At 51.8% G+C, this 15090-nt stretch overlaps 1 long non-coding RNA gene across 1 annotated transcript in view; it reads right to left on the bottom strand.

The window, feature by feature from the left end:
* Positions 1–14733, bottom strand: part of LOC116973850 — a 57662-nt gene extending 42929 nt beyond the window's left edge. Inside the window, exon 1 of the long non-coding RNA XR_004412155.1 lies at positions 14605–14733. This is a non-coding gene — a long non-coding RNA (uncharacterized LOC116973850). The remainder of the gene's footprint in view (positions 1–14604) is intronic.
* Between the last annotated feature and the right edge of the window lie 357 nt (positions 14734–15090).

Here is a 15090-nt window from a genome sequence, read left to right as displayed (position 1 = left end):
CTGTGCCTAGGCATATCAACACGCAGATCAAGAGACACCTCGAGGTTTGATGTCAGATAATCACGCTTCCCACTCCACTTCAGAACTCAGAGTGAGTCCAGATATAAGTTTTCAGATTTCTATATAGAGTCATGGCCTTTCCATTCCATGAATCTGTCCAAATGTCTTTTAAATGTTGTTATTGTACCTGCCTCAACTACCTCCTCAGACAGCTCAATCCACATACCCACCACCCTCTGTGTGAACATATGACATGGAAGAAGGTCAATTCAGCCCATTGAGTCTCTGCTGGCTCACAGTTCGATCTCATTATCCCACTCATTTTCCTTGTACCCGATTCTCCCCAGACATTCAACCCATGAGCCATAGACACATGGAGATTTATAGCCATACAGCATGGGAACAACCTGTCACTACACAAGGGCGGCACAGTGGCACAGCTGGTAGAACTGCTGTACCACAGCGTCTGAGACATGGGTTCGATCTTGTCCTTGAGTGCTGTCTGCACGGAGTTAGTACGTTCTCCCTGTGACTGCGTGGGTTTCCTCTGGGTGCTCCGGTTCCTCCCACATCCCAAGGATATGGAGGCTTCTAGGTCAATTGGCCTCGGTAACATTGGCCCTAATGTGTAGGGAGAAAGCGGGATAACATAGAACTAGTGTGAATGGGTAAGCATTGGTCAGCACAGACACAATGGGCTGAAGGACCTGTTTCCAGGCTGGGTCTTCAAACTATACCAGACTATAACTTTGTTTCCTGTTAGAAGCCAGTTTCAGTTTTAAGTTACAGCATGGCAACAGGCCATTTAGCCTACCAGGTCCACGCTGAATGCCAATCAACTGTGAAGGGAGGCGTGGATCAGAGGCTGCGGACGATGACGACAATCATCATCAGCCTAGCTGTGGAAAGGTTTGGAGCAGTGGTGAAGATGCCGGACCAGAACACCTTTCACCATGAACCAAAGAGCAGCAAAGATCCACAAGATCCGGCAGGAGCTGAAGTCCCTCAAGAAGCAGTATAAAGAGGCCAGCGAAGAGCAACGTCCCCCCTTGGCTGAGCTGCGAACCATCCTCAGAAGAAGCTGATGACCCTCCGTAAAGCTGAATGGCACCGAAGACGCCGGAAAGAAAGAGCCAGGAAGCGAGCATCCTTCATAGCCAACCCCTTCGGCTTCACCAAACAACTACTCGGGCAGAAGTGCAGTGGGAGCTAAGGAGGAGATCGACCGGTACATCCGGACGACACACAGTGACCCCGCCAGGCAGCAGGAGCTGTGCCAGAACAACATCCTGATAAAACCACCTCCACCCATCAAGGAGTTTGATAAGGGCCTGTCCCACGAGCATGCGACTGCATGCGGCAAACGAGACCTAACGTGGTTGCTTGAGCCGTACGGCCTCGCGGGGCCGGTCCCACTTCGATCGCCGGAGCCATATGGAGTTGTGCGGAGCTGGTCCCGACATCACGCGGGGCTCCGAAAAACGGACACTGTCCAAAAATTCCTCGCGGCAATAACCTGCCGGCCCGCAGCCGCATTGAGGCCGTAGGCACCGCCTCGACGGGCATGTGCAGCTTCTCGATGCCGTACACGGCGTCTTGATGGCGTACGCCTTCGCTCGAACTTCACGTCAACTCGTACGGGATCACTCAACCTCCGCGCGGCCCACGCTTCCGGTTTGGTCGCTCTCGCCGCATGCAGGCGCATGCTGGTGGGACAGGCCCTGTACGGGGATCACTCGACCTCCGCGCGTCCCCCGCTTCCAGTTTGGTCGCGCTTGCCGTATGCAGTCACATGCTCGTGGGACAGGCCCTATAGTAGATAGCCACTCCTGAAAGAGGTCCAGGACGTTGGGAAGAGAGCAAGATCTGGCTCAGCAACTGGCCCGAGCAAAGTCCCCTACAGCGTCTACAAGAACTGCCCCTTGTTACTGAAACGGCTGTGGAAGATCCTGAAAGTCATCTAGAGGAGAGGGAAAGTGGCGCAGCAGTGGTGATTCGCGGAAGGAGTCTGGATCCCAAAGAAAGATGATTCCAAGAAGATCGATCAGTTCAGGGTCATCTCCTTGCTAAGCGTTGAAGACAAGATCTTCTTCAGCATAGTAGCTAGGCGGCTGACCAACTTCTTCTCCTGCAATGGCTACATCGACAACTCAGTGCAAAAGGGAGGCTTGACTGGAGTGTCGGGGTGTCTAGAGCACACGGGAGTGGTGACCCAGCTCATTAGAGAAGCCAGGGAGAATAAGGGAGACTTGACTCACCTGAGACCTGAGTGCTCTGGCTTGACCTGGCCAATGCCTACAGCTCCATCCCGCACAAGCTGATCCAGACAGTCATGGCCAAGCATCATGTGCCGGGCCAAGTGGCAGATCTCATCCTGGACTATTACAACCAGTTCAGCATGAGAGTCTCATCAGGGTCAGTAACATCAGAGTAGCACAGACTGGAGGCTGGGATCATCACAGGCTGTACCATCTCTGTGATCCTTTTTGCCTTGGCGATGAACATGATCGTCAAGTCTGCTGAGCCAGAGTGCCGGGGCCCTCGGACCAAGTCAGGAATACGCCAACCACCAATCAGAGCCTTCATGGACGACCTGACTGTCACCACTGAGTCAGTGCCAGGAGGCAGGTGGATCCTGCAGGGGTAGGAGAAGCTGATTGGATGGGCAAGGATGAGGTTTAAGCCAGGAAAATCAAGGTCACTGGTGCTGAAGAAGGGCAAAGTCATGGACAGGTTCCGCTTCAGCATCGAAGGGACACCAATCCCAACTGTCTCCGAAAGGCCAGTGCAGAGTCTTGGCAACGTGTTTAACAGCAGCCTGAAGGATACAGCATCTGTCCAGGCAACCTGTCAGGAGCTGGAGAGTTGGTTGAGAGCGGTGGACAGGTCGGGGCTTCCCGGCAAGTTCAAGGCATGGATTTACCAGCATGGTATCCTGCCAAGGATACTCTGGCCACTGCTTGTCTACGAAGTCCCAATATCCATCGTAGAGAGATTGGAGAGGAAAGTCAGCAGCTTTCTCAGAAGGTGGCTGGGACTTCCCAGGAGCCTTAGCAGCATCGCCCTTTACGGAAATAACACCAAGCTCCAGCTGCCCCTGAAGTCCCTGGAGGAGGAGTTCAAGGTGACTCGGGCCAGAGAGGTGATGCTGTACAGGGACTCCAGCGACCTCAGGCAGGGGTGGAGGTGAAAACTGGGAGGAAGTGGAGAGCCGGAGAAGCCGTGCATCTAGCGGAGTCTCGGATACGCTACAGAATCCTGGTGGGAGCAGTGACTCGGGGAAGAGCTGGTCTGGGAACCTTCCCAACTCCCTAGTTTGACAAGGCCAATGGGAAGGCGAGGCGCAGGCTGGTCCAGGAGGAAGTGAGGGCAGTGGTGGAGGAGAAGAGGTGAACCAGAGCAGTTGGATTGAGGCAGCAGGGAGCCTGGACAAGGTGAGAGCAGGCCAAGGATTGAAACATCACATGGACTGAGCTCTGGCAGGCTGAACCACAGCGCATCAAGTTCCTGGTCCAGGCAGTGTACGATGTCCTGCCCAGCCCATCGAACCTCTTCATCTGGGGCAAAGCGGAATCTCCGGATTGCCCGCAATGCTCAGGCAAGGGGACGTTGGAACACATCCTGAGCTGCTGCCCAAAGGCTCTTGGGCAGGGCCGGTACACCTGGCATCACGACCAGGTTCTTAAACCCATTGCTGAAGCCATCAGCATGGGAATCAGCAGCTGCAGACAAGCACGCCCCACCACCCAGATAATCACCTTCGTGAAGGCCGGAGTGCAGCTGCCAAGAACCACAGCAGCCAGGAATCCGTCAGGAATCCTGGCGACTGCGGAGGACTGGCAGCTTTCCGTAGACCTGGTGAAACAGCTGAAGTTCCCACAGCACATTGCCACGACCACCCTGAGGCCAGATATCCTCCTGGTCTCAGAGGTGACCAAAAACATCGTCTTGTTGGAACTGACAGTGCCGTGGGAGGACCGTCTGGAGGAGGCCCATGAGAGGAAGATGGCCAAGTATGAAGAGCTGGTCATAGACTGCCGTAAGGTTTTGCAGGGCAATCGCTCTACAAAGCCTTGAGTGCACTGGGCATCAACGGAGTGGCAAGGAGAAGGGCCATCAAGAACACCACAGAGGCAGCGGAGAAAGCTTCGAGATGGCTCTGGATCAGGAGAGGAGGTCCATGGGGAGGAGAGAATGCCACCTGAACACAAGTCGTGGTCTGATCAACCACGGCTGGGTCGCCTGGGTGAGGGTGGCTGATGTTGAAGGACCCGAAACACCTAATGACCCCAGGGTACATCACTGATGATGTGTTCAGAAGCATCAATAAATGTATTTTTATCAATGTTATCCCACTTTCTCATCCACTCCCTACACATTCCGGGCAATTTACAGAGGCCAATTAAATTGAAAACCCACACATATTTGAGATGTGGGAGGCAACCGGAGCGCCGGAGGAAACCTACATGGTCAGAGGGAGAACATGTGAACCCCATGCAGACAGCACCCAAGGTTAGGATCGAACCTGGGGCTCTTGTTCTGTGAGGCTGCAGTTCTACCAGCACTGTGCTGCCCTTTCCTTGTTTTTCTTGTTCCTACAGTCCCTTTTATTTATCTGCACAGGGAAAGGTACATTGGTACCAGCTTTTTATTCATGATTTATTTAACGAGCTGAATCCACATTTGCAAGCTGCCATGATGGGATTGGAATTCACTTGCAGAGCTTGAGCCCAGACCTCTGGACTGTCATTAACGTAGCATACACACGATGCCATCTTCCTCATAGCTGCAGTGACCTCTGAATTGGCAGAGCCAAGCAACGTGTGACGATGCCAACAGGCACATATGGTGCCTTCCTCGCCTGGCATCTGAGAATGCTTGGGTGTGTGCCTCTTTCTTGAAGCAGAGCTACAGGAGAATGCCACAGGGAGAGAGATTTTACCGAGGTTGGAACGATCATTTCCAAGACTTCAAAGCAGAAGATGCAGCCCTTTGAATGGGAACCCAGTCCCCTTTTGCCCAGCACTTCACAGGACTCCAAATAACAAACCTCAAAAGTCAAGAGTATTTACAGTGCCCTCCATAATGTTTGGGACAAAGACCCATCATTTATTTATTTGCCTCTGCACTCCACAATTTGAGATTTGTAATAGAAAAAAAAATCGCATGTGGTTAAAGTGCACATTGTCAGATTTTAATAAAGGCCAATTTTATACATTTTGATTTAACCATGTAGAAATTACAGCTGTATTTGTACATAGTCCCCCCCCAATTCAGGGCACCATAATGTTTGGGACACAGCAATGTCATGTAAATGAAAGTAGTCATGTTTAGTATTTTGTTGCATATCCTTTGCATGCAATGACTGCTTGAAGTCTGCGATTCATGGACATCACCAGTTGCTGGGTGTCTTATGTAAGTAAGTAAAGTAAAGAGCCTGTCCCACTAGCATGCGATTGCATGTGTCTAGCGCGACCAAACAGAAGCGGAGTTCGCGCTATGTTCGCGGTAAGTAGGCGCAAAGTTCGCGCGTGACGTAATTTACGTCAAACTCACCAATCAGTTGGGCAGGAGGCCGACCGACTGAATTTGGACGTCGCACGGCGTCGGGCGGTGACATCATCGCGCAATGGCACGCCATGCGGTGACATCATCGTGCAACACCACGCGCTAGGCGTACGCCATCAAGACGCTGCGTACGACGTCAAGACGCTGCGTACGACGTCGAGACGGTGCGTACGGCCTCAATGCCGCTGCGGGCCGACAGGCCGTTGTCGCGCGGGATTTTCGGACAGTGCAAGATTTTTGGAGCCCTGCGCGATGTCGGGACCAGCCCCACACAACTCCATACGCCTCTGAAGATCAAAGTGGGACCGGCCCCGCGAGGCCATTCGCCTCAAGCAACCACGTTTGGTTGCAATAGATGCATGCAATCGCATGCTGGTGGGACAGGCCCTTAAGTATCCTTTATTGTCATTCATATCTTCCGGTCTGAACGAAATTACGTGCCTTGCAGTTATACATATAATAAAATAACAAAAACACACAATAAACACAAATTTAACATCCACCACAGTGAGTTCACCAGGCACCTCCTCACTGTGATGGAAGGCAAAAGTCTTAAAGTCTTTGTCTCTTCCCTCCTTGTTCTCCCTCTGCGCTGAGACGATCCAGGCTTCTGATGTTGTGACCCCGTCAGGTGATGGTAAGTAAGTCATTCCCACGGCTGAATCCAAGCTCCACGAATGGGCTGGTTCAAACTTCGTGGCCCGGGGTGGTCGAAGCTGCCGAACTCCAGTCCAGCGGACGAAGCTGTTGTTGCGGGAGCTCCAGAAAAACAGGTCCCCAACCTGTGACCTGCGAGCTCCCGACGATGTCGTCCACTGGGCCGCGGCCGAGACTCCGAGGCCCCGAAGAAGGATCGCCGCCGCCGGAACGCCACCACAGCCCTGAAGTCGGGTTGCCGCCGCCGGAACACCGCCACAGCCCCGAAGTCAGCCAGCCTCGCGTTGGTAAGTCCTGGCTGGCTCTGCCTCCGGAGCCTCGAGGTCAGTCCCAGTTGGAGTCCGCCAGCTCCGCCATTAGGCCTCAGCACAGACGGAGACGGAGAAGGGGGATACGACAAGAAAAGGTCGCATTCCCCCGTAGGAAGAGACTAAAACAAGTTTCTCATGGCTGATCGTCCCCTATCAATAACCCGTGCCTGCCTTCTCCCCATATCCCTTGACTCCACTAGCCCCTAGAACTCTATCTAACTCTCGCTTAAATCCATCCAGTGACTTGGCCTCCACTGCCCTCTGTGGCAGGGAATTCCATAAATTCACAACTCTCTGGGTGAAAAAGTTTTTTCTCACCTCAGTCTTAAATGACCTCCCCTTTATTCTAAGACTGTGGCCCCTGGTTCTGGACTCGCCCAACATTGGGAACATTTTTTTTGCTTTGGATCTTGGATTTGCTTTGGATCTTGGGCAGTTCCTTCTCTCCTCCATACTTTGCTCTTGCCATCACTCTGATATAAGTTAATCTTCGTCTCATTTGTCCACAAGACCTTATTTTACTGAATTGTGGTTGTTCTTTTAAGTACTTCTTGGCAAACTGTAACCTGGCCATCCTATTTTTGCAGCTAACCAGAGGTTTGCATCTTGCAGTGTAGCCTCTGTATTTCTGTTTGTGAAGCCTTCTGCAGACAGTGGTCATTGACAAATCCACACCTGACTCCTGAAGATCTGTCGGGCAGGTGTTTGGGGATTTTTCTTTATTATAGAGAGAATTCTTTAGTCATCAACTGTGGAGGTCTTCCTTGGCATGCCTGTCCCTTTGCTCACCAGTGCTCTTTTTCTTCTTAATGATGTTCCAAACAGTTGATTTTGATAAGCCTATGGTTTGACTGATGTCTCTAACAGTTTTATTCTTGTTTCATAGTCTCATAATGGCTTATTTGACTTTCATTCGCACAACTTTGCTCCTCAAGTTGATAAACAGCAATAAACGTTTCCAAAGGTGGAAAGACTGGAGGAAAGACTAGGTGCTGAGAGCTCTCTTACACCTGCATTAAGGAGGTAATTAAACACACCTGAGCAATTACAAACACCTGTGAAGCCATGTGTCCCAAACATTATGGTGCCCTGAAATGGAGGGACTATGTATAAACACTGCTGTAATTTCTACATGGTGAAACCAAAATGTATAAAAATGGCCTTTAATAAAATCTGACAAAGTGCACTTTAACCACATGATTTTTTAATTACAAATCTCAAATTGTGGAGTACAGAGGCAAATAAATAAATGATGGGTCTTTGTCCCAAATATTATGGAGGGCACTGTAAGCGAGTTCAGTATTCCGAAAAACGCAAGGGATCATGGGATTTGTCAAAGGTCATTCACCATAAAGAAAAAGCGAACGAAGCGCTGGCTGAAGAAACTGTGTATAAATTCTTATCTTTATTCATAATTTCAGGGCTGCCAACTCTCACGCTTTGAGTGTGACACTCACGCATTTCAGCCAATTCTCACGCCCTCACGCTGAAGACAGAATTCTCACGCTGACAGGCCGTCTTCAGTCCTTGCACAGCAAAGATCCTATAGCGGAGCAGTTTGTCTCTTTTCGCCACATGACAGCGATCTGAACGGATTGGGGAAGCACGTCGGTCCCGGGCAGCGGGTGTCAGCGCTTTTGTGCGCCGTCTGCGAGTGCTGCGCTTCCGGCTGCCGCGGCAACCTCGCTCCCTCCCTCCCTCTTGCCCTTCAACTCACACGGCAGCGCCAACGCCGCCAATCCATGCTACACCGTGCCCGCCATTGGGCGGCCGGGGAAAGAGAGGGAGGGGAGAAAGAGAGAGAGAGAAAGAAAAAAAGGTAGGGATGGAGGCAAAGAGACAGGGGAGGATGGAATGTAGTAAGGGATTGAATGAAGGGACGGAGAAAGGGGAGAAGGAGGAAGCATGAGGAAAAAGAGGGAGGTGAGGAAAGAGAGGGAGGGGGAGGAAAGAGAGGGAGGGGGAGGAAAGAGGGAGGGATGGGGGGAGGAAAGAGGGAGGAGGGAGGAAGGGGAGGAAAGAGGGAGGGAGGGGGAGGATGGAGGGGGGAAGGAAAGGTGTGTGTGTGTGTCTGTTTCCCTGTGTGTGTCTCCTTGTGTGTGTGTGTGTGCCTCCCTGTGTGTATCTCCCTGTGTGTGTGCGTGTCTCTGTGTGTCTCCCCGTGTGTGTGTCTCCCTGTGTGTGTGTGTGTCTGTGTCTCCCTGTGTGTGTGTGTGTGTATCCCTGTGTGTGTGTGTGTGTATCCCTGTGTATGTGTGTGTGTCCCTGTGTGTGTGTGTCTGTTTCCATGTGTGTGTCTCCTTGTGTGTGTGTGTGTGTGCCTCCCTGTGTGTATCTCCCTGTGTGTGTATGCGTGTCTCTGTGTGTCTTCCTGTGTGTGTGTGTGTCTCCCCGTGTGTGTGTGTGTCACCCTGTGTGGGTGTGTCTATGTCTCCCTGTGTGTGTGTATCCCTGTGTGTGTGTGTGTGTCCCTGTGTGTGTGTGTCTATGTCTCCCTGTGTGTGTGTGTGTGTGTGTGTGTGTGTGCATCCCTGTGTGTGTGTGTGTGTGTCTCCCCGTGTGTGTGTCTGTCTGTCTCCCTGTGTGTGTGTGTCTGTCTGTCTCCCGTGTGTGTGTGTGTCTGTCTCCCTGTGTGTGTGTGTGTCTGTCTCCCTGTGTATGTGTTTCTGTCTCCCTGTGTGTGTGTGTGTGTGTCTGTGTCTGTCTCCCTGTGTGTGTGTGTGTGTCTGTCTCCCTGTGTGTGTGTGTGTCTGTCTCCCTGTGTGTGTGTGTGTGTCTCCCTGTGTGTGTGTGTGTGTCTGTCTCCCTGTGTGTGTGTGTGTGTCTGTCTCCCTGTGTGTGTGTGTGTCTGTCTCCCTGTGTGTGTGTGTGTCTGTCTCCCTTTGTGTGTGTGTGTGTGTGTGTGTGCATCCCTGTGTGTGTGTGTGTGTGTCTCCCCGTGTGTGTGTCTGTCTGTCTCCCTGTGTGTGTGTGTGTCTGTCTGTCTCCCGTGTGTGTGTGTGTCTGTCTCCCTGTGTGTGTGTGTGTCTGTCTCCCTGTGTATGTGTTTCTGTCTCCCTGTGTGTGTGTGTGTGTGTGTCTGTGTCTGTCTCCCTGTGTGTGTGTGTGTGTCTGTCTCCCTGTGTGTGTGTGTGTCTGTCTCCCTGTGTGTGTGTGTCTGTCTCCCTGTGTGTGTGTGTGTGTCTGTCTCCCTGTGTGTGTGTGTGTGTGTGTCTGTCTCCCTGTGTGTGTGTGTGTCTGTCTCCCTGTGTGTGTGTGTGTGTGTCTGTCTCCCTTTGTGTGTGTGTGTGTGTGTCTTCCTTTGTGTATGTGTCTCCCTGTGCGTCTGTTGTCACATCCTGGCCTTAGACAGGGCTGCCAACTTTGAGCGTGAGAGTCACGCATTTCAGCCAATTCTCACGCTGATGACAGAATTCTCACGCTGTCTTCAGTCCCTGCACAGTTTATCTTTTTGCGCCATATCACAACGATCTGTGCAGTCTGGGGAAGCGCGTCAGTTGGCGGCTGTGAGTGACGTCGCATCTCTTCTCTTCTCTTCTTTCTTGATCTGGGAACGGCAGCCAGTCCCTGGGCACGCAGAATGTCAACTTGATCATTATGGACAAATTGGGCCAGCCACGTACATGTTGTATAACTCTGACTCTATGAAGATCTGAATGGGCCTAGAATTACCATTTAAGCAAAATTGCCTCCACTTTTCCCATTTTGATTCTTGAGATTAATATCCCTTTGCTCTGTTAACAGCGTTAAAGTACTTATGAGGTTGAGTCAGGAAAGGGAACATGTTATTTATTTTTAGTTTGCTTTAATTTGTTAGTTGATTGTTGAGTGCCATCATTTCAGAAATGGTCTTAAAGTAACAACTGTTATAAAGCAGTAATAAGTGATTTTTGTCCAAACAATTGGAACTTGCATAAAATGTTTGCATTATTAGCAGGACTGCCAACTCACAAGCATTGAGCGTGAGACTCATGCATTTCACAAACTTCTCATGCTCTCACGCTGATCACAAAAATTCTCACGCTCAAATATCTGCGGGTGCTGAAAGTTCAAAATAAAGCAAAAATTGTTTTATAGGTGAGTAAAAACCACGAGGGGAATATCAGGTGAATGCATAGTCTTTTTCCCAGGATATGTGATTCAAGCACTAGAGGGGAGTGGTTTAAAGCAGGGCTATCAAACTACCGGCACCAACCCCCCTCCCCCTTCCCCCCTGAGGCACGGCACACACCTCCCACCCTCACCTCCGGCGGCTCTATGTCCGTCGACTGCTCTGTCCACACCCCATGGAGTTTTAACCCTGGCCCGGAGCCAGGAGCGGACCGGGTGAGTGCCACCTCCGGAGCCTACTATGGGAGGGGGAACACCCCCTCCCGCACCCTCCCTCGCAATTTCTCACTCTCAACTCTCACCCAATGTTGGCAGCCCTGTAATTTATGTGTAAAAATATATTTAATCTGAGGAACGGGGGTGCTGTGTGGTCACATTATAGGAAAATTAATCCTCCGGTAATCATCAGACTCCGGTAAGACCAGAGGTGGGGGTCTGTGCATTTATGTAAATAAAGCATGGTGCACGGACTCCACCATCATCGAGAGTCACTGCTCAGCTAACCTTGAGTTCCTCTTGGTTAGATGCAGACCGTTCTATCTGCCCAGAGAGTTCACCTCCACTGTTGTGACTGCAGCCTATATCCCTCCTGATGCTAATGCCAAGCTTGCAATGAAAGAGCTGCATACTTCCATTAGCAATCAACAGACGCACAACCCCGAGGCAGCCTTCATTGTTGCGGGTGACTTCAATCACTCTAACCTGAAGACTGTACTCCCCAAATTCCACCAACATGTCTCCTTCCCCACTAGAGTAGACAAGACACTGGACAAAGTCTACACCAACATGGCTGAAGCTTACAAAGCCATCCCCCTCCCCCACCGTGGTCAGTCTGATCACGTCTCATTGTTCCTGCTCCCTAAGTACTCCCCACTCATCAGACGGGTTAAACCAACTGTGAGGACAGTTAAAGTCTGGTCAGAGGAAGCGGACTTCACACTTCAGCAGTGTTTTGGAAACACTGACTGGAAGGCGTTTGCAGCCCAGGCCACCCTTGACTCCCACACGGACATTGATTCCTACACATCCTCTATTCTGGACTTTATAAACTCCACCATCAATAGTGTCACCTCCCTCAAACAGGTGACCATATTCCCGAATCAGAAGCCATGGATGAACAGCGAGGTCAGGCTACTGCTGAAAGCACGGGACACCGCTTTCAGGTCAAGCGATGCTCGAGCCTACAGCTCATCCAGGGCTAACCTGAAGAGGGGCATCAAGAAGGCCAAGCACTGCCATAAGCTCAGGATTGAGGAGCACTTCAACAACAACTCCGACCCCCGACGCATGTGGCAAGGCATCCAGGCCATCACGGACTATAGACCCTCCAACACCACCCCCACATCCAGCGACGCCTCCTTCCTTGAGGAGCTTAATCACTTCTATGGCCGCTTCGACAGGGACAATCTAGAGACAGCCATCAAGGCTGTGCTCCCTGCCGATCACCAACCCCTCACACTCACCCCCTACGACGTATACGTGGCACTGAGTAGGACTAATGCACGTAAGGCTGCTGGCCCTGATGGCATCCCCGGGCGCGTCCTCAGGGCCTGTGCTGCGCAGCTGACAGACGTCTGGACTGACATCTTCAACCTGTCACTTGCCCAAGCAGTTGTCCCCACGTGCCTTAAAACCACCTCCATCGTGCCAGTGCCAAAACACTCCACTGCGGCAAGCCTCAACGACTTCCGCCCAGTTGCACTTACCCCCATCATCACCAAGTGCTTCGAGAGGCTGGTCCTGGCACACCTCAAAAGCTGCCTACCCCCCACACTGGATCCCTATCAGTTTGCCTACCGCAAGAACAGGAGTATGGAGGATGCCATCTCAACGGCACTTCACTCCGCCCTCTCCCACCTCGACAACAGAGACACTTACGTAAGAATGCTGTTCATCGATTACAGCTCAGCATTCAACACCATTATACCATCTAAACTGATCACAAAACTCGGTAACCTGGGCATCGATCCCTCCCTCTGCAACTGGATACTGGACCACAGTCTGTTAGGTTAGACAAGCACACCTCTTCAACCCTCACCCTGAACACCGGCGTTCCACAGGGCTGTGTGCTGAGCCCCCTCCTCTACTCCCTCTTCACCTATGACTGCACACCTGTACATGGTACTAACACCATCATCAAGTATGCAGATGATACAACGGTGATTGGCCTCATCAGCAACAACGATGAGTCGACCTACAGGGAGGAGGTCCAGCACTTAGCAGCATGGTGCGCTGACAACAACCTGGCCCTTAACTCCAAGAAGACCAAGGAGCTCATTGTAGACTTCAGGAAGTCCAGGGGCGGCACGCACACCCCCATCCACATTAACGGGACGGAGGTGGAACGTGTTTCTAGCTTCAGGTTCCTGGGTGTTAACATCTCCGATGACCTCTCTTGGACCCACAATACCTCAACTCTGATCAAGAAGGCTCACCAGCGTCTCTTCTTCCTGAGGGGACTGAAGAAGGTCCATCTGTCTCCTCAGATCCTGGTGAACTTCTACCGCTGCACCATCGAGACCATCCTTACCAACTGCATCACAGTATGGTATGGCAACTGCTCTGTCTCCGACCGGAAGGCATTGCAGGGGGAGGTGAAAATTGCCCAACGCATCACCGGTTCCTCGCTCCCCTCCATTGAGTCTGTCCAAAGCAAGCGTTGTCTGCGGAGGGCGCTCAGCATCGCCAAGGACTGCTCTCACCCCAACCATGGACTGTTTACCCTCCTACCATCCGGGAGGCGCTACAGGTCTCTCCGTTGCCGGACCAGCAGGTCCAGGAACAGCTTCTTCCCGGCGGCTGTCACTCTACTCAACAACGTACCTCGGTGATTGCCAATCACCCCCCCCCCCCCCGGACACTCCTCCCACAGGAAAAACACTATGTCTGTATATATGCTAATGTAAATATTTATTCAAATCATATGCTATGTCGCTCTTCCAGGGAGATGCTAACTGCGTTTCGTTGTCTCTGTACTGTACATGGACAATGACAATTAAAGTTGCATCTGAATCTGAATCTGAATCTAATGTAATCCAGACTGGAACACAACGATGTTTCTGTGTCAAACTATTCTGCTAATTTCAAGGCAATGGAATTCTTTAGCCTCATCTATGAATATGAATGAGCAATGAAATTCTCGATTCCAGAGAGACTCCCATAAATGGTCAACTCCTCATTCCCCCAAAGGAACAGGTAGCGGGAGAGCGGGGTGTAACAGCGAGAGAGAGGGGGCAGATGCGAGTGGGAGACAGGGGAGAGCGCTCACACAGACCCGCACCTCATCCGCGGCCAGGATCGAGCCCGGGTCCCCGGCGCCGCGGTCGCTACCAAGCCGCCGCTGGGCCACCCTGTCCCCCCCCCCTCCCCCCCGGTGCCCCGTCCCTGCCCGGGGGGCGGCCGGTGACGTCCCAGCGGCCCCAGGCCCACACCCAACGCTGAGAAGAAACACCAACCCCAACTCAAATCCGTCTGTCCCGTCGGACCGACAGCACCAGCGGCCCCAGGCCCACAGCCAGTGTGGAGAAGAAGCGCCAACCCCAGCCCAACCCCATTCCAACTCCCGAGGAACCCGCTCCAGCGGCGGCCAGCCAACCCCCCCCCCCCCCCTCCCCCGGCACCAGCCATCAACGGGGATACACACAAAGAGCTGCAGCAACTCAGCTGCCTCCTCCCCGCGCCGGCTTCAAGTCTGGCCCAACACCTCCGGCCGCTTCTGGCCGCCCCCGGACAGGAGCAGGACACCCGGGAGGGGACGGGGACGGGGACGGGGACGGCCCAGCAGCAAATCAACAGCACCCACAGCACCGGAGAACTGGGCCCGACCCCAACCACGAACGAGCACGACCTCGCTCACTCACCAAAGCATAAAGCAATAAACACGACAAAATAATCTTAGCTTTTAACAAAGGAATAATAAATACAACTAATTCCTAGTTTGAAAGCAGTAGTTTCCTACCTAGAAGAATCAAACCTGGAAAAAACGGAAGAAATGAAGGTGTATATGTACACAGCTCCACTGCTTTCCAGCAATGTTTATGCATAGTGACTTTTGACCTGGGCATGTGCAGTCAGAATACCAAGCTCGCTTATTGTCATATGTACCGACAACAGAACAATGAAATTCTGACTTGCAGCAGTACAATAGGCCCATGAATGCCATACACACAAATAAATATAATAATATTTTATAGATTTTTCTTCTTTCACAGATTCTATCACCCACCTACAAACTAGTTGTAATTCATAGAAACAAGGAACTGCAAATGCAGGTTTACACAAAATTTGACTGCTGGAGTAACTGCTGGAGTAACTCAGCGGATCAGTCTGCATCACTGGAGAACATGATCAGAACGTCTGAAGAAAGGTCCTGACCCGAAATGTCACGTATCCATATCCTCCAGAGTTGCTGGCTAGCCTGCTGATTACTATGTGTCCTTTAGGG

Source organism: Amblyraja radiata, chromosome 1 (genome assembly GCF_010909765.2).
Source record: "Amblyraja radiata isolate CabotCenter1 chromosome 1, sAmbRad1.1.pri, whole genome shotgun sequence".
NCBI classification, from domain to species: Eukaryota; Metazoa; Chordata; class Chondrichthyes; order Rajiformes; family Rajidae; genus Amblyraja; species Amblyraja radiata.
The sequence above is the reverse complement of the archived record's forward strand: the minus strand, read 5'-3'. Positions and strand labels throughout refer to the sequence as shown.